Source organism: Accipiter gentilis, chromosome 6 (genome assembly GCF_929443795.1).
Source record: "Accipiter gentilis chromosome 6, bAccGen1.1, whole genome shotgun sequence".
Taxonomy (NCBI): domain Eukaryota; kingdom Metazoa; phylum Chordata; class Aves; order Accipitriformes; family Accipitridae; genus Astur; species Astur gentilis.
In genome coordinates, this window is record NC_064885.1 from 26,447,017 (window position 1) to 26,472,536 (window position 25,520).

Consider the following 25,520-nt stretch of genomic DNA (forward strand, 5'->3'; position numbering starts at 1 on the left):
TGAAGCAAGGTAACTTCACTGCTTTCTTGCATCTGCCTTCTTTCCTGCCTGCCCTTTGCTCTGCTTCCTTCCTTCCCTCCCAGGGAAGTGCAATCCTAGCAACGGACAAGTGCCCCACCAGCACTGCCCGCATCGGCCGGGTGATGGAAATAGGTGTGAGCTGCATCTGCTTGGGACAGAGCCTGGACAGAGTGTGGAAGCTGTGAAAACCACAGCAACTGGGAACTTCATACAGGGAAGACTAGAAATGTGTGGAACAGGGAAGGAGCCATGACATGACCCTGAGAAAGCTCTTGCTGGATATGCTGCTGTTTGCAAGGTAGTTCACAAACCAGAGTACACCCTTCACAGGGAAGTGTGTGGATGTCCCTGGATGATCCTTATGGATACTCCTAGGCTCCTTAGAGGCCCTCAAATGGAGTTAATCTGATCATAAACCAATGATTAGAATGAAGACTGAAAGGTTTACCCAGACATTTTTAATTTAAGATATTGGGAAGAAACTTTAGAAGGTGAACAGAAGAAATTCCATGGAGTGGTCCAAAGTGCAACTCAGGGGTGGGTCATACCATAGAAGATACCAGCCAGAAAGGCTAATAAAAACAGAGAAGCTGTGAGATCCCAGCAGAACTGCCACCTGTGCTCTGCTGGAGGTGGTCCAAGAGGATGACGGTATGGTACCACACGCCAAAGCAAAATCTACTCTTCATTATATAAGGCTGCTGCACTTGGGAAAAATACATAGCCAGCATAATTAGGTTTAGCAAGTGAGAACTTGAGAGAAGGCAAAAATCACTCTGGCTACTACTTATAGATTGGGTTTGGACTTGTATTACAAACTGTCTGGAAGAGATCAGGAAACCAAACATTTCCCTCTGATGTAGAGCACAAACTGCTCTGGAGTTTCTTTTAAAAAGGAAAATGGCCTTTTCTTTTTATGCTTTAGGCAAAGGAGATATAATGTCCTTCACACTTTCCAACTAACACTTAAAACTCTTACACAACATGATGTCAGGTATAACCAAGATCTTGCATTTGAACAAATTAAATCAAGGATGCAATGGCAAGAATAGGTTTTGTCTTGCTTGTGTTCTTCCCCAATTCCAGCAACTAAGCTGCCACCTTCAGGCACCTCCTTTTTTTTTGAAATGAAAATGAAGTAAACACACACACTGTAAAATAACAGAACAGAAATTTGTATCCAAGGGTGTCCTGCAAGTGTTGGAAAGGAGATAAAGCTCTGGGGTTTGCCAGATGGCACAATCATCATCTTAGGTCTGGGAAAAAATCTGCAAGAATCAACAAAAGACTAACACAAATCCTTCCACATAGATGGATAAAGTGACACACAGCAGCTTTCATAACACTTAAAGACCTTGACTTAGCTACATGTACAGTCACTCTCTTTGATGACAATGTAACCTGTTAGGAATGCAAACTCTTATAATCTCTGTTTCTTCTACTTCATATGCACTTCTCGGCAGATGATTCTCAGATGAACAAAGCCCTAATCACACCTGAAGGACATTTTCACATGCACAGCACTGCCGGAAAACCAAACACGTATTCCGAAGATCCACTGAATTCCTGGTTGTAAGGAATCATTACTCTTCTCTTTTCCAACCGATGATCAGCTTGAAGTTACTAAGAAATGACTGGGTTTGGGTTTTGGTTGTTTTTTTTAATTAAAAAGATAGACTGGTGTCCAACTCTTTGATAGCAAAGCAACAGACAGCAGGAACTCACCAAGGTCACAAAGCAAAAATGACCTTGGGCTCTCCAGTGCTCTATGTCAGCCCATGTGAATTTACTGGGCGTTCAGGCAGCAGAGCACAGCAGTACTGTTCCCTCCTCCCCTCAGAGTGACTTCATGCAAAAGAGCAACTGCTGAAAGGAAAATGTGATTTTGACACCCTTGAACAAGGAAAGGCATAAAAGCTGGTCAGGATACCTGGACCAGGGAGAAAACCAAGGGCAGAGCTGGGGGCCATGGTAACACGTGAGGTAACTCCTACTAGTGAACACCACAGAGGGAAAACAGTCCTCTCCTCAGCAACAGCAGTAGTAATACTTTCCCAAAAACTTCATGAGTCCTATGATATGGTCTTGTTTGATCTATCATAACCAAGATAAGCTAGCCAGTAAAACAACTTGAAGCAACTGCAAAGCCCTGGCTCTGGTTCATGGCTTGAATACCAAGTTGTCGTATGGGCATCTATCTGAAGTATTTCATACTGCCCCAAAGTTATTTCTAGCCATTGCCTAAGAGGAAGATTGTTTGGGCTTTGACCTACTCTGCACTCAGTCACCAGCATTTGTGAAGTGGAAGAAACAAATACGATTTAACCTCTGGCACAGAGCACAGAAAGCAGAAATGTGGCAGCCAGCACAGTCTCTTGCACACTGATGTCTGCCATTTGAAGCAATCCCTGGTTTTTAATGATGAAGCGTTTTTGACGTCTACTCCTTCACCTCCTTCTTCAGCTGCACAGCCCATGGCCACTTGCATTAAAGGACTTGGACTGAAATGCAAATTTGGAAAGCTCACAGAGATTTGACAAAGAACTAAAAAAGACTTCAAACTGTGTTTTCAGTGTGGAAATCTGTGTTTAGTACATACAACTAGATGCCTGAGACACCAGGTTTATGCACAGGGCAGTATTACATCAATGTCATGTAGGGAAATGCGGGACTACTACAGCATCTCCCATAACAGATGAGACTGAAGTTGTGGTGCCATATGGTGAATAAGAATCAGGAGCCAAGAAAAATACTGTGCTTGTCCCTGATGTGCTGAGGCACCATTGTAACAGCCTGTGTTGCACCAAAACAGAAAGGTATCAATATCCATTCTGCTGGCTTATAAAGTCTTCCAGCATGATGAAGCCTATTAGGAAGGAAAGCTCATGGTCATACCGAGATGACACACTTGCTTGGATGGGTTAGATTAGTGAGTTAAGTGCAGAGAAGTTATTGTGCAAGGCATGTGTGATCTCTCCAGACTGACAGAAGAAGAAAAGGAAGGGTAAAGGACACTGTGTACTAAAACAGAGCAACCAACAACATCTGGAAATCCCAGGAGGTCAGATAAAGTGCTTACCATCACGGTAGCATTGGTACAGCTGTAGCGTAAGTATGACCTCCTTCCCAGCTCCCAGTCACACCCCACAAAACATTTCTAACCACTGCGGGCTGGCCTGTCAGGGAGGATGGTGCACGTGGGGAGAACTACCCCAGGCAGAGATGGCAGTGGGGAGCCCAACCCTGAACACACACACACAGCCCCACACACCCACACCCTAGCACCCCACACTGCTGCCATCTTCACCCAAACTAGACTGGAGTAAGAGGGGCCCTGTACCCACCCTGTCTCCTGGGTGGTGAGCCGGGTGCTCACCCAGAGAGCAAGAGATGGCGTTCGCACATTGTTGTCCCATCTCCCAGCACCAGCTGGCAGAGCTCCTCAGTCACTGGGACATGGGCTGTAGCAGCACCTGCTCCTTCAGAGGTGCTTCTGGGGTCTGAGCACCTCCACCAGATCAGGGGCAGGGAATCAGACCTTTTTTTTTCTTTCTTTAAAAGCAAAAAAATATTCAGAGTGATCAAAGTGTGTTACAGCTCAGCATTTTATAACCTACATATGCTAAATTCTAAAATGTAAATGTATGTTTCTGTTGTGTAACTATCAGACACTACCAATGGGAACTCATGATAAAGAAGTGAAGGACTCCACCAGGTTACCCGGGTGAAGTGCTAAAGGTTCCCAAATGTTTGGCTTAACTTCCTGAATGCCTCTTTCAACCCCTAAATCATCACTGAAAATCTGGTTCAAGAACAGAAACTCAAGAAAAATTAGTCATACATTTTCCCATGACAGTTCATTGCTACTTAGAAGGAAAACATAAAGTGTTTTCTTCATTTGTTAAGACAAAAATGAAGAATGGCTTCCCATCTTAAGCCTTTAAAGGATAAACTATTTCTGCTGCACTGCTGTTAAACCTGTTTTGTAGTTCTACTACCATGAAAAAGGAACATAACACTTCCAAAATGATTGCAATTATCAGTCGTTAAGGATGCAGGTCATAATGCAGTACATACAAATCCCTTATATAATATTATAACTTCAGCTCACAATGTTTAATTTTATCTCAATTAAGCAATAGCCTAGAAAGTAATGGTCTTCTTTGCAACTTGAATACAAACCAGAAAGCATATAAAGATTTTTTTCTTGAAGTGTTTGCATAATAATCCCTAGAGTATTTAATGTCACAAGAAGACAGCCCCCATGGGTACTCATATACAGTACACAGTCACTTGTGAGATGAATTTATATAACTTGAAAAGAATCAAAGATTCCTGAAAATATCAAGTCAACAGAAAACACAATTGGCATTTGCAGTCAAAAAAAACTGTAAGAAAGAATTCTGAAGCTCTGAAATTTCAGTCCTGGTCTGATACAGCGTGATACGGGAAGCTGACATTTAAAAGACTGTTTAGCGAAAGCTGGATGACGTCTGTGCCCAGTGCAAATCTGTAGCCACACAGATGTCAGTGAATATGCAATCATTTATCCCACCCAGGGCTGTGTGATCACCACCAGGCATGATGTGAAACAAGGAAGCAATCTGCAGTGGATGGGACGAAATTTTCCCTCTTTTTCAAAAGCAGTTGTTAAACTTAACAATGCTCTGCGACGGACATGCTCCAGAAGGAATCATAATTCTTTCTTAGCTGCAGAGATATCCCATCTTCATTAGGAACTGGAGCTCTATCAAGTGCATTTATTCAGAATTATTGCTGAAGTTCCTCTTCCAACAGCTGCCTTCACAGTTACATATGCAAAATAGTAGGCTGGAGTTACCCATTAATCTCACAAAAGAGAATTAGATTGATGTCACGTAGTTTGAATAGTAATTATGAGCTAGAAACTGTTCATAGTAATAAAAATGGTTATAAACAATTCTAGATCCACAGAGTATGATGGATGATTTGTTATGACACTGAATAATGGTTTAAATATTGCATTGCCTAAATTCCAGCACACAGGACCATATTCAAATTTATGGAAACTTGAATTTGATTCACACCAGAGGTTTGCTTGACCCATAATATCATAATTTTAAAATATGGACACAGCCAGTTGCCCGCAAATGGTTTTGCCAACAAGGTCAATTAAATATGATGTTTTATTCGAATTTTGCTTGATTAAAAAACAAATCTTGGGCAAGCTACTGGGAGGTTTGGGTCCTGTAAGCACAATGCAATCTCAAAAGTGTCAGAATGGATCTTGGAAGCAACACTAAAGCTGGATGAAAAAACGAGCACTGGAGAAACCGCAATAGGTTATATCTAGCAATGGATGCAGCAGCTTGAACATCTGCCTCCAACACCAACACTCTTCATAACGGCACCTTCTGGGAAACAGATATTCTAGCAACCCAACCAAATACCATTTTCAATGCATGTTTTTAAACTTTAATCCACCTTTGGCAACCAGCTATTTTTTACAATTCCTCCTCCTACTTTTCTGGAGTAAAAATGATGGAAAGATGTTGGGTTTTGTTGCTGCTTGACAGCTAATCAAATTTGATATTTATGTTGTACTGGGATAATGAAATGTCAAAATGGATATTATAAAAATATTTCTGAAGATAGTAATTTAACCTTCAGCAATTCAATTTGATTCAATGGTGTCTACACACTTGCAAATGATTGTATTTTAGAACCTTACAACCTGATGGCAGAAATAAACTCATTCCCTCTTAGATTGCTGGGTCTGGAGTGCCACTCGGTGGCCAAATAAAAACATTCTTGTAGCAGACACGTATCTAGCACCAGTCAAGTGATGTTGGAGAGTCTGCAGTTTGGGATTTACTGGATTTGGAAACATCATTCTGCAGTTGCTTTTATGACAGCCTAACACAATAAGAAACATTTTTATTCCTTATGTAAACTCTGGTTATGGGACTCTGGTGACAGTCAACATGCCCTTGGTGAACTGGAGAACCTCCACCTTGAAAAGCCAAACCTCTCACCTCTCGCGCAGAAAAAAGCAGCTCCAGAGCCAGCCTGTAACAAACATGTCCTCTGTGCACCAAGCACAGAGAGGGACCTGTAACCCATCCTCACCAGTGGGTAGCTTTGGATCTTATAGCACTGAGGAGCTTGTATTTATTTATTTATTTTAACCTAAACAATTGGTTTCTTCACATAAGCCAATATGCCTATTTTACAGAGAACAAATCAGAAACTAAGACAGGCAAGCAGCAGCTTGCAAAGCTGGGAGCATCTCATTATGGTACCACTTGTACGCTGCTGCCATCACAGGAGAATAAATTACTATTTATTTACTTGCAGTACCTCATAACTCCAGGCCAGAGCTGAACTTGCATCACTCTGATCTGGCCAGTCTCGAGGGCAAAGCACTCCATGTACCATCAAAAAACCCTCCGCTTCCTCCTACTCAGCTGTGTCCCAGACACTGAGATGCAACAGGGAGTTTTGTGTTCCTGCTTGCTTCTTTATAGGAGCAGCAGCCACCACCAGCAGCACTCAAGTTCAGCACAGGCACCACACAGCAGGCAGGTGGTAAAGGAAAAGATGGAGAAAATTAGTTTATGCATGACCCACATCTCTGATCCTTCAGAGAGTAAGAAAAATTTCAAGAAACACTACAAAAATTTGAGAACTTCCTTACAATCACCTGAGTTAGTTGCACTGTTCCTTTTCCCCTTGGATGGTACAATATATGGGAGAGCAGAAGTGAATATCTTGGATGAAGAATCTTAACTATAGAAATGAGATTTTATTATATCAAACAATGTCAAACATCCACTATTATTCATATTTTTACTATGAGCTTTCCAAATTGCTGGCCAGCCTCCCAGTATGTTTTTGCCTCTTGTTTTTTCTCAAGTGTAAATGGCTCATGGTAACATTCAACAAACTTAATCAGAGTGCACTTCTATGATAAATATTACTACCTGAATAAATCCCAGTCAGATCACATTAGCTGAATATTTGGCCTTCTTCAATAACCCATCCACATCAGTTTAAAGAGATGAAAAAATAGTATCTTATTGGAACTTGATATCAGACCATAAACAACTGTCAAATACAACATAAGGCAGGAAAAGACAACGAATTCTTAATTCAATAAGACATTAACTCATCCTGCATCAATCCACACCACTGGGCAAGGCTCCTGCCCTGACATGACTAATACATGGGCATCAGTCTAAAGGAACAAGAAACTGCCTATAAAGCCAGAAGTTTCTGTGGGAGACTTGTACCCATGTGGGAAAACCTCGGAGACTCAGGACCTTACTGGAAGGCATGTTTACACTGTTCACTTCAGCTGAGCCTGGGATGCTGGAAATATTTACAGTGATACAAAGTAAGGTCACTGCAACTATGCCTGCACTGTGGCAGCACAAATGTCTCTCTTTTAAAAAAAATAATTTAAGAAAAGGAACAAGGTGAAGTCATCAGACAAAACCCACAGGATTTTTGTTAAGAAATCATGGAGCTCACTGTTCCCTACGATTTCATCGCATGAGGGGCCATGAGAAGCAACTCTGGAATGCAGAAGGCTCTGCTCTTCATAGCACCATCTTCTTAAACCAAAAGGTTAGAAATAAACAGTGATGGTGTGCTGAAACCACATCATCCTTCTGCAGAGGAGATGCTAGCAGAGCCCAGAAAGATGCCAACATTTCCACCAAATCAGCTACAAAGCCATCATCTGGTTTTGCCCTCAAAGATATCAAAAACAGTATATTCCAACTACCTTTAAATTCCTGTGTCCTAATAAAAAATGTGATCTGACCAGTGAAATCTGCAGGCAGCTGCATCCTGTGTTATTCAGCACTTGAAAATGAAAAAAATGGGACATGATTTGCTGAGAGCAGGTGAGCTACACGCTCAGGATGTGACATGTGCCACAACCACATTTCAAGGAGGCTTAAGTCCAACCAGTTTCATGCTTGAGGATGGCAGCGGTGGGCTGGGACAAGCTCACAGAGCCCACTACCATGTGGACAGAAAGCTGTGCCGAACTTGTCTAATGCCCGACAAGTAGCAGCAAGCTGAGCTCACCGGCTCCTTACGCTTTTCATACGACTTCAGGGAAGTGCTTAAGCACAGGAACCTACCACGTGCTCTTTGTAAGGCTCTTGAAAGAGCTTACTCTCCAACAGGACCCCTTAAATATTTACATTCTGCAGGCTGATGTGCAGCAAGGAGTGTTTACTGCCGAGGCTGCTCTGACCATGCTAGATGGAGAGCTTGCCCACCGCATGTGGCTGTACTGCATCTGTCACAGCAGGGGCTCGGCTTTGGAAAACAGACTGCCACGGTCCAGCTTCTGCCTAAACTGCCCCTCAAGTTCATTTGCAAATAAGCCACCTGTATTTTTTCCTTCCAGGACACAGCTCAGCCACCATCTCAAATGTCTCCCAACAGCCCCGACCGGGGACTGGATGCAACTCTGCCCTCCACATCACAGCCTTCCCGAATCTGCAGAAATAATTCACTGCAACAGACAGATCTTGGGGGGTGTGGGTGTGGGGGTGTGGGTGTGGTGTGTTTCTTTTTTTTTCCTCTAGGAACTGAAGATGGCTGTCAAAAGAAGCTCCTAATACAGCCCTTCCTCCCCTCCCAAATGCAATTAGTAACTTGGTAAGCAAGAAACCTAAGATGAGTGAAAATGGGGAAGGAATGAAATAGGGACATTTGAGTCACTTCTGTGACATGACTGAAGCTTTTACTAATTGTGAAAGTGCACAAGGCCCATTCACCAGCCCATTTTTCAGCTTCCCATTTAGAGGGAGAAGCAGACATTTACCAAAAGCAAACAAAAATCCTGAAAATTCACAATAGGTGGTTCCTGTTCTGAGACAGCTGTAGTTTATAATCTTTTCTTTTTATTGCTATTTAATGACTCATATCAAGCGACTCTTCCCCATTCCTAATGTCTGCTGCTGAAGCCTCCTCTAGAGAGATAGTACTTGCATGCCTGAGGGAAAGTCAGAGAGAAAGATAACTACAAAAAAATCACAGGAGTCATCATTTCCTAAGTCTGCACTGAAACAGATAAAACTTCCATTGCCAAGATTAGCTCATATGGTACAATATAAGGGGAGATGGACAGATCTCTTTACAAGGGATGATAGGTTGAATCTTTCCATCAGATATATATGCAGACATACATGAAATAACTTCTTTGAAATCAGCTGAATTACTTTGGATTCACAGCCAGAATTCTAAGGAATGAAATGAGCCTGCTCTCTGACTTGGCAGCTGGAAAATCCAACTGATTGTCAGAGAGAAGGTGCATCTTCTTTTGGGATAAAGCCAAGAACTGAAGGCAGAAAAAACAAAACCAGATGTTATCACAGCATAAAGACCCATTAGTTAATAACTAATTTCATGCATGATAACCTGTTAAACTGAAGCTGTAACCGTCACAAATGGTCCTATCCCTATTTCATCACTACAGGTTATTTGATTCACCTTGGCTAAATATAAGCCATACTGTAATTACTGAACAAAGTTGCTATTAAGCCCAGCTCTTCACTTCCATACATTCCCTAAAGAATGCCCAGCAGTCCTAAACATTTTGGTATGGGCTGTTTTATATCATAGCAACTAATATAGTTGCCTCCTGCTCTCAAAACTTTAAGTAATAAATCTCTGTTTCCATAAATGTGTATTATCTCACTGCTGGCCAACATCCCTAACAGCACAGGTAAAGTGAAGATGTCTTATGCAGTACATAAAATGGGAAATCAGAGATTTATCCTGTGGAAATCAATAAAACCCACATGATTTCACAGCAAGGCTTGCAGAGATTCCTCAGGGATTTCCCTGGCAAGTTACGGCTAAGAAGTTAAAAACCGAGGGTACTGTAAAACCAATACTAGGGCATTTTCCAAGTGGGCAGATGACTTAATTTAGACCATAACATTGCTATGACTCAGTAAAACATACATTACAGCTAAAAAATAATAGAAACTCTTTTTGAAATAAGCCTGGCTTATGTTCTTTGACCAGCTCTGCACAGCTTTTGACACCCATCCAAGAAAACTGCTATGAGCAGGTCACATCCTCCCCTGCTGCCCACCAGCACCCGCCCTGCAGCCTTGTGCCTGGGTGCCTCACTCCACTGCCCTTCGATGCGTGATCTGCAGCACGGTGTCCTGCCTGCGCTGTCTGGATATCCACAAATCTGGCTGCAAGGTACTCGCTGGTGGATCACAGTACAGTCACATCCTCTATGCTCCCCCTGCCATGTGCAACAGGGCAGAGGGGGATTTCCCAGGTGGCAACCTGGAGGAAAACTGGAAGGAAAGCTCTATACTAGCAATTGCATGCCAAAAGAAACTCTGCAGAAAGGAGTAGAAAATATTTTCCATGTTTTCTGTCTTCCTCATGAGACTGCAGAAGTCACACCAAAAACCTCTGGCTCCCGCTGAGAGAAACTAACTGCTCTCAAGAGATAATGCCTTTAGAAAGAATTGCACAGAAATAGGAATGTATTCTGCCATGGACTGTGGCTGAAGCAGCAGACTACCAGCCTGTTGACTTGCAGGCCTGATGAACTGCTACAGGAAATGCACTGCAGAGGTGAGCCCCAGGCTTCCCCCATCTTCTCCAGGGTGGTGTGCAGCCATGGGCTGCTGGGACAAGTCGGCGTCCAAGGACCACAGCCAGACCACTTGGACTTCATTCCTGATACTCCATTCACAGCTCCTCCCTACACAATATTGAAGGGGGGGTTGACATAGAAATCTGCTGGGATTAAGATATTTCCTACACTCTACTACCTAACATTTCAAAATCTGGCTTAGTTTCACCATAGCTACCTACTTCCCCACCACCTGCTGTGACTCCCTATCCAGAGCATTGACTGCACAGAGGCAGGTATGGACCAGGTATCTCTTGGTCCTCCAAGCACCTGCCGATGTTGCCTGTCCCAAGCAGCCAGCTGAAGCTCTACCTGCCTTTGCTGTTCTGTTCTCGCCATCCAGAGCCGCCAACTGCATAATTAAAGGATTCCCCAGCGAAGTAGGAAAGCAGTTTATCCTTGCAATTATCAGAATGCCTCACAAATCTTCCAACCACCCTTCAAACAGCATTGGATTTGCACTGACAGGAAGAGTAATTGATTCCACTCTGGCAAAGGTGGAAAATTCAGGGACATGGTAGACTGCAGTTAACACAGAAGAGATGGGTTGCCCTCAGGAACACCCTTGGTCCTCTCCGGCTCCAGGGACAAAACCCTCAATGCTTCACTGCTAAGCTGCTGGAGATGAGCTCCTTGAAGTGTAGGTCTTTCATCACAGATGCCTATTTGATAAGCATCAGTCCCTAATATAAATAACAGATTTCCATTTCAATTGGTAAGCGTCATTTAGTGTGCATCAAAAAGACCTCTATTGATAGAAAGGATTAGAAAACCAGGAGCTGACTCAAGAATGCTTTGAAGCTTTTCCATGATGAATTTCTCCTCCCAAATCTCCATCATTTGCTTATTTCCATCTCCATAAACAACATTATTTTATCCACCAAGTTTTGCAAATTCAGGTAACTTTGGTAGCAACTCTCCTTAGGTGGGGAACCCAGGCCCAGGGCTAAACGATATTTTGCCAATTTTGTAATGTCATTAAAAACCAAGGAAAACATCTGTGTTTGCCATGACTTTGATGTGAAACGCATTTAAATGTAGAAGTTTAGGCTGAGCTTGGGGCAAAATTAAAAACCCCACATGGGACACAGCCACATAGGAAAGCAAATTCAGTGAGCTTTGCAGAAATCATTATCGTGATCCAAGCAAAAAAAACATTGTTAACTTGCTGTAAGAATAGCTAAATTACAAAGACAACAGTGAAACATTATAGTCAAAACACGTAATCATGAAAGAATTTAGGATTTTTCCTTGAGGCCACTGCAGCCCAGGCCCCTAGTGGGTCTGTGCACAGAATTTCTATTGTCTTCAGCAGGAGACTTTTGTAAGGAAGAATCACTAACTAAAGGATGACCCTAATGAGGGCAATCCTTTAATCAAAACCAATTCATTATTTTATGTACTGGTTATAAAGTACAAGGACATTTTCATAACAAATTTGACACCAAATTAATTTGGGGGGGACACACCAAACAAACCCAGAGTAAACTTGGTAGTAGAAAATGAAAAGGTTTCCATAGAAGTGTTTTCATGCCTTTGAAACAGGTTTAAAATGTTTATATATAAATACATACATATACACAAATACACATATACGTATATATTGTTTCAAAAAGTCTTCAAAACCAAGCATTGCAACAAATTTTCTCAACCATGAGAATTGGAAAGGGTACCTAAAATTGTTATCAAAAGAGAAACTAATGTTCTAGAAACACAAAGTAATAATTAAATTTTTTTTTTTAATTACTTCAAAACTTCTTCCAGAACCCAGCTCATCTGCTAAACACTCCCATTTCTACTACTTTTCTTTTTCCTGAATCTGTTATAAAGAAAGATAGCCTACCTCCTTTCTAACCCAGTGAGCAAGAAAGCCATCTGGCCGCATGCATCAACACCTACTTTGATATCAGAAACCATATTCCTCTTCATTTTGAAGTGCAACATTAAAAAAATAAATTGTCATACCCTTACTGCACACTGCAGGACACCTCCTCAGACCATCAGGCCCTCCTCCAGCAGCGCTGGCAGCAGCAGCCAGTGGGGCTGAGCACAGTCGTCTCTACTTGTCACCTCAGCAAAAGAGTGACCCAAAGAAGGGACCTGTCTGCCCCACCACTGCAAAGATCCCAGGAAGAATTGTTCGTCTCTGCCTGCACTGAGAGCGAAGGGATTTGTGGCATTCTAGTTATGCTAGTTTTGAATCTGTGGATTGGTTTTGATACTTTATGAGACTAAGAGAATGTTAACATTAAATATGAATTTTGTTTAGGAACTGCTCCTTAAATAAGGCAAAATTACAGTCAAACCAACAAGAGTTTATTCATTTGGGTAGCCCAATAGCATCACCCCAGTGCTTTGGGATGAAGCAATTCCCCCACTGTGATTCATGGCCACGCTTAAGCCACAACTTGGGGAAATGAAACAAGAAGAAAGGGGAAAAAAAGAAAAGAAAAAAATTAGGAGACTTCTAAATGTGGTTGCAATTGGTTACCATGATCCAAAACTGCTTGCCAAAAAACAGAGAACTCACAGCTCATGTTTGCAACCTGCATTTCCCAGCAGCCAGAATATGCTGAACTAGAAATAATACAGGGCACCCTAAAAGAAGATATTCTGCAGATTTGCATTACCATACATTCATGCAGCCTGCAAACACCACCTCTTCTGGCTATATGATGGCCATTTATCCTGCAGAGCAAAAACCTCAGCAAAAGAAAATGGAAGAAAAGGCCCAAGAACAGGCACAGATGCTCTGTCTGTGGGCAGCTCTCACCATGTCCATGGCACCACGGGCATACACCTATCCTTGGATATACACAGGAGTAACATGGAGAAAGTAAGCACATACGCAACACAGACCCAGATAGTAAAAACAGTTAGTCGAAGTCATAATTTTTCTAAAAATACTCACTATGAAAACAAATCTGTTTTATTATGAACATTGTTAAAACATAATGCAGTGCAAGATAAAGCAAATTAGAACAAAATCATGGAAAGGTCAGGATCTAGAAATAGCAGTGTAATTCCATGCTAGATTTTGATTCAGTTACTGCCCTGGAACAACTCCAGGTTTATACTAGCCTGTCAGACTAAAATTTGCCACCATATATGTGAAATCTTCCTCTGAGTCAGTGCAAAGAAACTACAAAAATCCCGAAGAACTCCAAGAATCTCTGTACAACAAGAGAGGCACAAAGGGGAGTCCAAGAATCCTCCAAGAATCCTAAGCAAAAATATTTTGCTTTGTCCAAGTATGCACATGTGGAAAAAGTGCCTCTGAAACAACTGCAGTTTGCAAAACATCAGCACACAGAAGTGCTGAAATTACCTCTCCACCCGAAAGTGAAGTGTTTGCAGCTGCTGCCGTACCCTGTTCTCGTTGGCTGGAAACCTGTGTGCTGTACTCCCTCCTCCTCTCCTAAACCTGGAGAGGACGAAGAAGATGGAACCATGACCTTTCTGTTTGCTTTTAGCTTTTCAGAGTGCAGTACACCAACTACAGTCTTTCTAAAAAACAAAGCTGCATGTCAAGAACCAAAAACTCCTATTCTTGACAAACGATTGCTTCCAGTCCGTGGCACAGAAGACTGCCTCTTACTTATTAAAGCAGCTCCATAAAGCAAGATATATTTTAATCAGCATTTTCTTCCCAGACAGTATTTCTCACTGAGCACTGTTTTCCCCTAGGAGACTGTCCTGCAAGAGCTACCAAAAATTAAGTGTTTTAAAACTAGAGGTTTTCAGGACGATGAGATATGATCTCGAAAACCTCCTGCCTCTGGCTCCACAGTCTGTTTGGGTGCCAGCCTTAGCAACAGCAGGGTTCAGCAGAGGGCTGGGACAGATGTGGAGACAAACAGCTCAGCCCTCCTAGCTGGCATGTGACGGGAAGAAATACCTCAAAGTTCTCGGCAAAGCCCATGGCAGCAGCAGCCCTCGGCCATGGACTGAGGACCAGCAGCCCCAGCCTCCCAGAGCTGTGTCACTGCAGAATGCTCTCACCGCCTGGTATCACAGGGCTGTGATTCTGCAATGAGTGATCTCTCATACAAATTTAGAAGGATGTGATGCTTCTCTTGCTTGCTGGTTTGCATGTCCAGAAGCAGTAAAGGGCACTTTCACACCTTTGCTCTCAATCTGAAAGCAACATGATGATGGGACAAGCTGCAAAGGAGAGGAGCAAGGAAAACCTTGGATGGCCTAGCATTTTAATCAAACAAGCAGTTTGTTAAGAGTACAGGGGCCAACCAAAACTCAGCAGGCACGTCAGACATAAAGGACATATTCTGCTCAGTTCCAGCCCCTTCATGCCTTCCTTACCCCAACCCACACCCATGAAAGCCAAGTCAGGAAAAAAATGAAGCAACATGACAGCATGGCTGCCCTTGCTGACCATCCCTTGTTATTCTGTTCGTGAAAGCTATCTATAATTCAACACACCCAGATGACAGCAAATCAAGAAACAAAGCACAAAAGAAAAGCAAAGAGCATTTTCTCAAATACGACAGATGTATGTAATAACAGCAGCAACAAGAAGAGACTGTGTGTAAGTACGCCAGGTTAAGAGACTTCTCTGTGAACTCCTTCCTCCCCCTATTCATATTTCTGTAAGACAGGAATACCAAATTATCCTGAAGGAAACAGTCATCCCAAAATGAGGATGTTCTGTCAGTCACCACATAGCTGCACAGCCCTTCCCCTCCATGTGGGCACTCAAAAGCTTCTCTCCTCTTGTTTTGCATCGTGTCTAAAGCACATGCACGACAGGTTCAGACTTTTGTGGAAAAAATTGCGCTTTTTGGCAAAGTCTCTTAACTTGCTTTTATAACATCCTACATGTTTTACAGTTTCCCTTGTTCTTTCACTCTTCAGATCATCATCAGCTTGGCTCTTTGCTGTGCTGCTTCAGCTAAGGGAGGGGAAGAGAGCAGAGGAGGAAGGTCTGGTTTTGGTTCCAGTTCACCCTTCCCAGAGCAAAGAGCCTGAAAACAGTTTGGGTCCTGCTGCAATATGTGCTGCAGAATTGATGCTGCAGGAGTCCTAGGAAAACAAGCTGTTTCCAGATCAGCTTGGCAATTCAGCAGCAACATGCTTCACTAAAATCCCCACATCTTTCCACTTAATCAGTAGAGATGTATCTACCTGTATGACACCCATCTGGGGTCTCATGTTAGGAAGTGTATTATTGTCTGAACGTCTGGGAGCAAAAAGGTGTTTTCAGCTGGATTACTTACTTTAAAACTTCTGTAATTATTCCTGCTGCAACATAATAAAAAAAAAAATGCAGCATTAGCTGCAAAAGAGAATGAATAACACAGTGATGTCCTAGTTCAAAAGACTTACAGAGAAACCACTGAAAGTTTATAGCCCACATCCATGAAGGATCTTCTTCCTTTGCCTAATTCCCACAGACTTCTTGAAACTGCATTACTGAATTTGTACACTGGATAAAGAGCTATGCCTGCATGTGCAAAGTAAAACCTTATTAAATCATTAGTCACACAGAGCCTTAGGACAGGGCAGAACAACATAAGTTATTTGTAGCTGTTTCATAATTGGACACTGACTGTGATCCAAATATGACGCTTTGGGCCAACGCTGGATGGCGATTTCTTCCATGCACAACACAGAGGCCACTGCCATGCTGATACAGCCCCACGGAAGCTCATGAGAACAGTCCCACCAGAACCCGCTCGAGGGGCTGAGGCAGTCCTTCCCTACCTGCCCGTGCTCAGCAGGGCCACATGGGGTGGTTGTTGTGACAGTGACTGGGGTTGAAGCCAGGAGGACTGTTTTTAAAGGTACTTGTTATTCATGGTCAGTGTATCTTTACTTCTGTCATCTGTAGGGAATTATTGCCCCTTTAGAATTTTAAACTTAGTACATTTTATTTCAAGATGACTTTACAAGTCCTTCTATGTGATACTCTTTTCAACAGCGCTCTAATATTGCACAACAGTCATATGATCCAGTGTGTGTGTTTTATGAGACAGACATGACACATGAAAATTAAAACCAGGTTTCTCCTCTGGAATACAGAGAGGAACTGCAGGGGAAAAAAGAAAAAACAATGAGAGTGTGCGCCCAGAGATCAGGGTGGAGGGAAAAGGGGAGGAAAAAACAGGATGAGACATCAGAGTCACTTCATCCTGCCCAGAGTGAAAACAGCTTTCATCAGTATGAAAGACAATTAATTTGCATAAATTTACTGCAGAATACAATTGAACTGTGCTGCTGCATTTCAGGACTGGCACTGGAAATAAGGATTGCTATGCCTATGGCCCAGTCATTTATCAATAATTTAAAATATTCCCTTCTGCGAGCAAAACTTTTCAGTTGCCCTTGCACTTCAAATGACATTTTCTGTAGGTATTACATCCTAGGAGAAATATGTAGAATCAGGTTTTAAATGCACAGGATTTGTAACCTATGATTTAAGCACTCAGGAAATACCTCCAGGTTCTTACTATTGTTAACACTATCCTCCTAAATGTTCTGCTTAACATGGAGGATTCAGAGGTATTTCAAATATCTCAGCCCTGATCTGAATGCACCTCTCACTCAGACTCACCCTCCAGATTACATGACTGAACCATTTATAAGACTACCAGCAGGTGCAGTCATTTTGGTCTGTTTAACTTTGAATATATTTATATTGCCATGTATGCATCATATATTACACTGGCAATAGCACGGCCAGAGCAGGACACCTCCACCTGAGGAACACTGTGTAGCAGATGTAGTCTGTGAGCTTTTACAGAGGTCACAGCTGGAAAAATCACTTTTACTTTGTCTGGCCTGATGGTACTGGCTGAGACAAAGAGGCTCCCTCTTTTAACCAAGTGTACTTCCTTGGTTAAAGGGTTATAAAATTGGGTCATTTTACAAAGTTAGATAACACAGCAGGTGTTATATTTACAGCAATGTGAGCACGAACAGAAAGACCTGAGGTAATCAAATCTCATGCTTGAAGGTTATGAGGATCCATAAGATGATCACCAGCTGAGATCAGGCACAAGACAAGCTACTTCATCCCACACCCTTTTAGACACTGAACAATCAGCCAGGTGCAGGCACTGTCTTGTTTACTTTTCAGTTTCTCCTTCTTCAAGGCATCCACTGCTGGAGGTGAAATACAGAACAAGTTGATGATCCAGGTCCATTTGTTCTACCCCACATAAGCAAAGTACGGATGAGATACAAATACCTCAGTACATACAGATAGTGGGGAGGCAAGCCTGGACTAGCCAAAATGCTTGTACCTCTCCATATATCTCAAACACATACCACAGGATTACATGAAATTAAAAGCATTCCTCCAAACATGTGAATGATCCTTTGCCTTTGCTGCCTCTCTCATTGGTAATATCCCTAGAGATATTAACATTCTTTAGGTAAACATATGTTGCATTGTATGGAGATAACCTGTTTCCTCAAATGAGTTCACCTCTGTGGGTTTTTTTGGAACATCTAATTTTAAATTAATACCATCACATCCATATGCGTTTTATGACTGCCTGCCTTTAAAAAATATTTTTAAACATAGATGCTGATTTTATAGGGAACTGAATGCCAAAAAGCAAATAAGTATAAAAATACGTAACAAAAGAACAAAAACATTTCCTTATACTGAGAAAAGCCGTTGGAAACAAAGTCCTAAGAAGTCATTTTTATAACTTCTGTTCTAGGGACTACTCAGGACACACAACACACAGAACATCAATAGGGTCTGCCTGCATATGCTGCTACGTCAACTGTGGTTGCAAGAGAGTATTTCCACCAATAAAGAGCCACTACTGTGCCTGTTCGGTCTCTTTGCATATGCAAATATAAAAAAATAAACAAGTACCACAAGAAGTATCTGATCACTATGAATTTTCAAATTGTCTTTCTCTGCTTTGCAGCTTCTTCTGTTAACAGCTTCATTAAGCAATTTTAAAAAAACTGTTTCTTCTAGTATCTCTGTATCTACAAAATGCCAAGGTCAGCATCTGCTTGTGAAAGGTATGCTATTTAATGGATAGAAAAAGAAAAAACAAACAAGAGTCATAACAAGCAATAGTACCCTTCAGCCAAATCTAACTACTACCAATATGAAAGGAAGAGTCATCATAAACTTCAAATAGGACTAAAAATTTTATCTAAAACTATGATTAAAAAAGCAGCTTCCAGACAATGAGAGAGCAGAACTGACTGTATGAACAGGAAATAATATAAGTAAATTGACTTAATTGAATCTACATTCATTGATAATCAAGATCACCACTAAACTGCTTGCTTTATACTCTCCGCTGCTGCTAGGGCAGAATATCACAGAATGACACAGCCTGTTTTTTCTCATCCCAGAAGAGCAATCAATCTCTATTCAATCTAAAGAAAATGACAGAGAAAAAAAGGCAATAACCGATTTTCTTCATGGCACTCTGCAAAGAGGAACAAAAGGGCCCCAAGATAGCATTATTTCTGTGGGCTTCAAAAGAAAAAAAGGAAAATGATCCTTATAATGTTTGTAATTTATTTTCTTTGTTTTTAAAAAACAAGATAAATTGGAAAATTGTTTGTTTGAACTAATCTTGTGGAGATTTTGTTAAAGGACTGTTCATAAATGTGAAAGTAACATCTCCAGCCAATGCTACTTGTCTAAGACAAATCCATATTGCTCACAGTCCTGCAAAACTGCCTTGATCTGCTTTGAGGCAGGTCCCCATTTTAGTTGTCTTGAAGGATGCTAAAAATATCACATAGTAAACTGGAATTGCTCTTGTGTGCATACAACCTTCCATCTGTATATCCTACCCCCAGGAAATACATGAAACCTGATTAAATGCTGTACTTAAATATAGGCAAAGGTAAACATAATAGTGTCTGTTTTACAAAAAAAGAAGGAGGCGGGGGGGGGGGGGGGGGGGGGGCGGGAGGGAGGGGGCAATGTCCACTTCAGTCATCCCTCCATATTGAAGTGAACCAGGTAAATCAATTTTGAGTTACTGAAACTTTGATAAAACAAAATAACTTCATTTCTCACCACAATGCAACCATAAGGATTTAGTCACGGTACCAATACCAGAGTGTACTGCTATATATCCAGCATAACCACTCTCCCAGTTTTTCTGCATGGCCTCTACAAAATAATTCAGAGGTGGACAGTACTATATGGCCAGGGTCTGTATCCCCAGTGCAAAATCTGAAATCTAAACTGAAGCTGCCTGCCCTTACCAAGAAGTGGTCAGAACAGAAGATCTGTAGGGACACACTTTTAATGTGAAACCTGAAACCACCCTCATACCTATCTCCTGCCTGAATCCATTCATTGGGTGTGCAAGGTAACTGGAAACTGGGACAAGTCAGGGATCTAGGCATTACTCACACTTTATAAGGAGATCAGGACAACAGTGGTCCATACTATCTTACCCTGCTTTTATGTTTAGAAAGGGAATGAAACACTGGATTAAGTTAATATACATTATCTGTGAGGAATGCATGGCTTTTTGGGGGGTTTCATTTTCTACTAAAGATCCCTGAATTTTACAGTTGGGAATAGCAGCCTGAGCCATAGGTTTTTTTTAGATGCTGAATAAATGTCTTAAATATCTCAGATACGTGTTGATTATGTCAAACTGTTCCAGACATGAAAAGACCATGGGCTTGCTTTGCACTATACAGCAATGGCCACAATCATTTATATCATCTGGACACTCAGCAAAAGAAATACGAAACAGATTTCACTTGGTAGAATATGAACAATATGTCTCCTATATTAGACAATATGTAGGGGTTTTTTTATGTAACACTCCTCTCATCTTGGAGGAACTTAAAGCAGTGCTTTATATTGCAGTGGTGGGATACCAGAGCAATTACAGAAGTTTAGTGCAGTTGTCGTGGAGTTATACTGCTATAAAATGAATAGGGAATTTTCTTATGAATATACAGTGCTCTATTAAAAACATCTTTTCATATCCATATAATCAGGCAGCACCTTCACCATCACCTGACACATGCGCCATAATACATTTCATGTTATTCAGCTCATCAGCTTTAGGAGAATTAATTGGAAAGATAGCCCTGAACCAACACACCAGCTTAACCAAACCCAAGGGTTAAACCACGGGGCATCTCCAGCTCATTCATAATGATGATCCTCATTTATACCATCAGTCATATCTCTTGTCAGCTGGAAATAAAGAAACACTGTTCATATCTTGAGGCTACAGTCAGGCATGACTACAGGATAATTTGTCTATATACTGTCTGATTTCAACAGGAGCATGAGATAGTAGGGAACTAGGCTTTTTTTTCTATTAATTCCCTGCTCCCTTTATAACAACCTTCCAGGAGAAAGGAAGAAAAAAAAAAAAAAGAAGAAGAAAAGTAAAACTCCTCCTTATCACCCTGGAATCTTATAGAGAAAGGCCCTGTACTTTAGGGATGACATTTCTGACACCTCCCTCTTGAATACAGCCTGCAGTGTCTCCCACTTCCTCCCCACCCCACATGTGACGGGGACAGACAACCCAAGCACCATAAAGTTGTAAAGCAAGGTACCGAGCTCTCATCCAAGGGTCAGATCATGACACTGAGGAACTACTGAGTTAGCTACATATTTGCATATTTTAATTGCACTTTCTTGGCCTTTAAAGACTACTATGGAAAACAGACTGCAGACTGTTTGTAAGTGGGTGCAAACTTCAGAGAAAGTAATGAAGGACATTTGCTCATTTCACACACAGGGTCGAATCTGGCACGCCTGCATTTTTGCATAGTCATGCTCTTAGAACAAGCAAGCATTTATTTTAAAAAAACCTCCAGTCTCTTTTTTCTTGAGAAGAAGGCAAAGCTTCCTTTCATGTACTGGGAAATGTCATTCTTTGTCTATGCAATTATCCAAGTACATCAACAATGCACTTGAAGTAGAGAAGTCAATTACTGTACAAATTACTTAATCCTTTACAGTTGTCCTTCATGTAATAAACAAATCTTATTTCTATCCCATACACTGTTTAAGGGCATTGCTTCATGCAGGATGTTCTAAAACGTACCACACAACCATTGCCATAACTTTTATGTTGTATTTTGGTTTCCTTTCTGAGTGAAGCTAGTGCTGCTTTGCAAAGACAGATAGGGTGGGAGGGAACTGATTCACTGTTCCAGTCTGCCCATGTGTATAATGGTGCAGCTCTGCCCAGGATAGTTATGAGGATTAACTAAGTGACACTAAAAGCCTTTGAGGCTTGCTCAGTAAAAATTATTTCTATAAAAGTGCACATGCATAAAGTACTAATTGATGCCAGCCAGCCTTTCATCCCAGGCAGCAAAACCAGCTTCTTACCACACACATTTCCTTTAGTGGGCATCAGCAGCATATTTTTTATTTCTGAATTCATGGGGTTTGCCTTAAAACATACGAAGTATTTGATTTTCAGGAATACTATAACTACGAGATTGATGCAGCAATGTATTTCAGCGATTACCTTGATTAACCCTGCACAGGCAAGAAGTGCAAACGTTGTAACACAATTCCAACTGAGAAATGAGCCCTATTTGTAGTGTACAGCTCTAGATTCAGCAATTTGCATCTTAGAGGGTCTGCAGCATCCTGTTAATTTCCTATACAAACCTGACAATTGAGTTACAATAGCACTTGAAATGAAGCAGAAAGCTGCTGTTGCTGGACTGGTCTTATATGACATGGCACCATCAAATTAAGATATACAAGTAATTATTTTTTCTTTTGATTTTCCCTCTGTGCTGCAAATGACCATGTTTTCTGGAGCCCCTCCCTCAGCTGCAGAAACTTGGATGTGCTCCACCTGCTTATGTTTGCTGATAGATGCCAGAGGAATTTTCACTTCATCTGTTTCACAGATGCTTAGACTTTTTTCTCAAGACACGTCATACAAAAATGTCTCCAAAATAATTAGCAGGATTTCAGTCGGCATGACTGTGATGGCTGCATGTAAGGTAAAGCTTAGACAGCTCTTAAGAAATTGCAGCTCTGGAATGAATGTCTGGGACCTTAACAGCAATCATTTAAATCTTCCTGCATGACACATTTATAGTTTTCCATGTAGTCAACAGGGCAAAGGGGTTGGTATGCCGAAAGTGCTACAATGTGAGAAACATCGTGCACTTCTCTAACCTCTTGCACTCATACTGACATGAAGGTAATTACTAACGGAGAGCAAACATGCAACCTATTTCAAAGAGAGGGGGGGGAAATTACAGAAGGATCTCTGTAATCATAATCTCTGTGTCTCACTCCAAAATAAAATTCATCGCTTCACTGAGGAGGTAATTGGAATAAACATGATCTTATGAAATGTGTTGCAAACTAGTATTTTAATATTTAATTGAAAGATGCACTTCCCTTGGCCATTTGCCTTGCAGTGCAAATGTCAAGTTGGGCTCTTGACCATCACAAGCCTGCCCCTGCCTCGCTGCTCTTCACCCATCCCCAGCAAGGCACACATCAGCCATGCCATACTGAGTCCCACAGCAGAAGATGACGACTCAACTGCAAAATGAGGGCATGCTAACAGATTTAAAAAGACAGTAAGAGTGCCTCATGATTGTTGACAAGGCTCATGCTACAAAGTCCAGGGGCTAAATTACCTAAACTTCTCTCCTCTGGTTTCACAACAGACTTTCATAGAGTCCTCTAGCATCACAGTGGAGGACTCAGATTGAAAGTCTTTTGCCTGAAATGATAGAAATTTAATTCCCACTGCATAAATTCTTGATGAGAGTATTTCAAATGGCCACAAGTTACCATGCCTGATTTCAGGCATACGACAACACACAAGCCTCCTTGAAAAGGCCAGCAAGGGGGATCTAAGGAAAGGGATGGGTGTTATTGCCTTCCCTCCACCCAAACAAACCCCAGAGGGCTTTCTTTTGTTTCTTTTTTGGGGGGTAGGAAGATTTTACTGCTGTTGACTTAAGTTATCAAGACGACAAAGGTTGCAGAAAAGCTGCAGGTGCCTGCACCACAGCCCTTTGGCACAGGCAGCTGTGAAGACAGTGAGACATTTAGGAGCACACACGGGAGCCTCAGGACTTGTCTTGTACCAGCCCCAGCCCTTTGCTGTGGGGCATTACCGGGGCCTGTGGAAACCTGGGTCAGAGCGCAGAGGCCAGCGCGGGCCTTTGAGGCTCGGTACAAGGCTGGACACGTCCTCAAACCTCCTCCGTACCCAGATGGCAGGAGGCACCGCCTGGCCCTAAAAGATGGGGCCACCTGAAGGTGGAGAACACACAAAAACCACCCCTGCTCCACTTGACACAGCCAGCAGCCACTGAGAAACACACAGCCCTGCCATAGCCCCACCACAGCCCTGAGACAGACCCCAGTGAAGGGCCCCAGGTGCGTGGAGGTGACAGGCCATGCTGGGCCTGGAGCAGCCCCATCCTTGACGGGTGGGGTGAGCATCCCAGGGATGCACACAGAAATCCCAAATCTGGGGTCTGATCAATTCCCATTTATTTATTTACTTATTTAAACCTAGGCTCACGTGTCTGTGACATTACCACCCACTGAACCTGAAAAGTTGTCACAACTACAGCTGCTGAGCAGCACCAAGCCACAGAAATCCCAGCATATGTTTTCCTTGCCAGATTTTATTTAGTGTGTCCACCCCTTCCCCCCACCCCAACCCCCCCCCCCAAAAAAAAAAGACCACATTTGCACCCTATTTAAATATGCACGAGAGCATTCAGTTGTGCAACACATCAGTGTCAGACAGCAGCAGTGTGAAGCTGCACCTGGGGCAGTTGGGGCTGGGCAGCAGGTCATGCCACGCAAGTTCCTCAGGGGCTGTAATCACTCAAAGACACTCAGCTGAGAGGCTATGCAGCACTACCCAGCCAAGTAATGCAGAGCAGCTGCTGGGGTGCGATTCAGGCCCCTCACCCTCAATGGCAGTACGGCCAGGAGTGATGCCATATGTCCCTGCACAGCAGAGCTGCTGCGGGATGGGACAGCCAGGACTTCAGGGTGGCCAAAGCCCATGCACCCACATCCTACCTTGGAGGACCAGCATGGAGCTGTTAATAGAGACGTGTCTCCCACTCCAGCCAACACTCACCCACCCGCCCCACCTTAAACCTCCTTCAGAGTACAGCTACAGCTCTGGGACAAGCTTCACCCTGGAGATGCACACCGTCTGCATACAAGTGATAGCATTAAACAAAAACTATATACACAGATACAGAAAGTCTTGCAGAACAAAACCTTAGAGCAGTTCATCAGTAAGTCACTGATAATTAAAGTCATTCAGTTTATCCCCAGTATTTCTAAGGAAGTGCTGTAAACTATTCCAAACTTAAATTATACGTACAACATATTTATTAGGTGTATATCATATTTCCCACTTGGGAATGCAGAGTCACACAATTTGGCCTTGTATGAAGACCTTCAAATGTAACTCAAGGCAAAGCTCTGGGGTGAAAACACACCTTTCTTTAAATAACTATCAAGCTGTTTCATAAAAATCATTTCAAGAATTACTTAATATTTTTAACACTTCAGCCTAATAACAAATGACAAACAGCACTGGTTCACATATGCTGTACTCAATTACTCTGATTTCATTAACCAACTGCTTTCAATCATTAGGAATCCCAAGCCACATGTCAAAATAAAAGGCCAAATTCTTAGATGATATAACTTAGCATGGCAGTGGAGTCAAAGGAAGCATGCCAATTTATACCATAGCAAAGCCAACCCAAAAACTGCATCCCATTAACAATGACTCCCACGGGGATTCTGGCCACTGTGGTTACAAATAGCTGACAAAGCTGAAGTGTATTATTGTGCTATTTGTAAGAATGATTCAGA

General features: G+C 42.1%; 1 protein-coding gene across 7 annotated transcripts in view; it reads right to left on the bottom strand.

The window, feature by feature from the left end:
* Positions 1 to 25,520, bottom strand: part of PID1 (phosphotyrosine interaction domain containing 1) — a 91,859-nt gene that overhangs the window by 18,396 nt on the left and 47,943 nt on the right. The window lies entirely within an intron of this gene.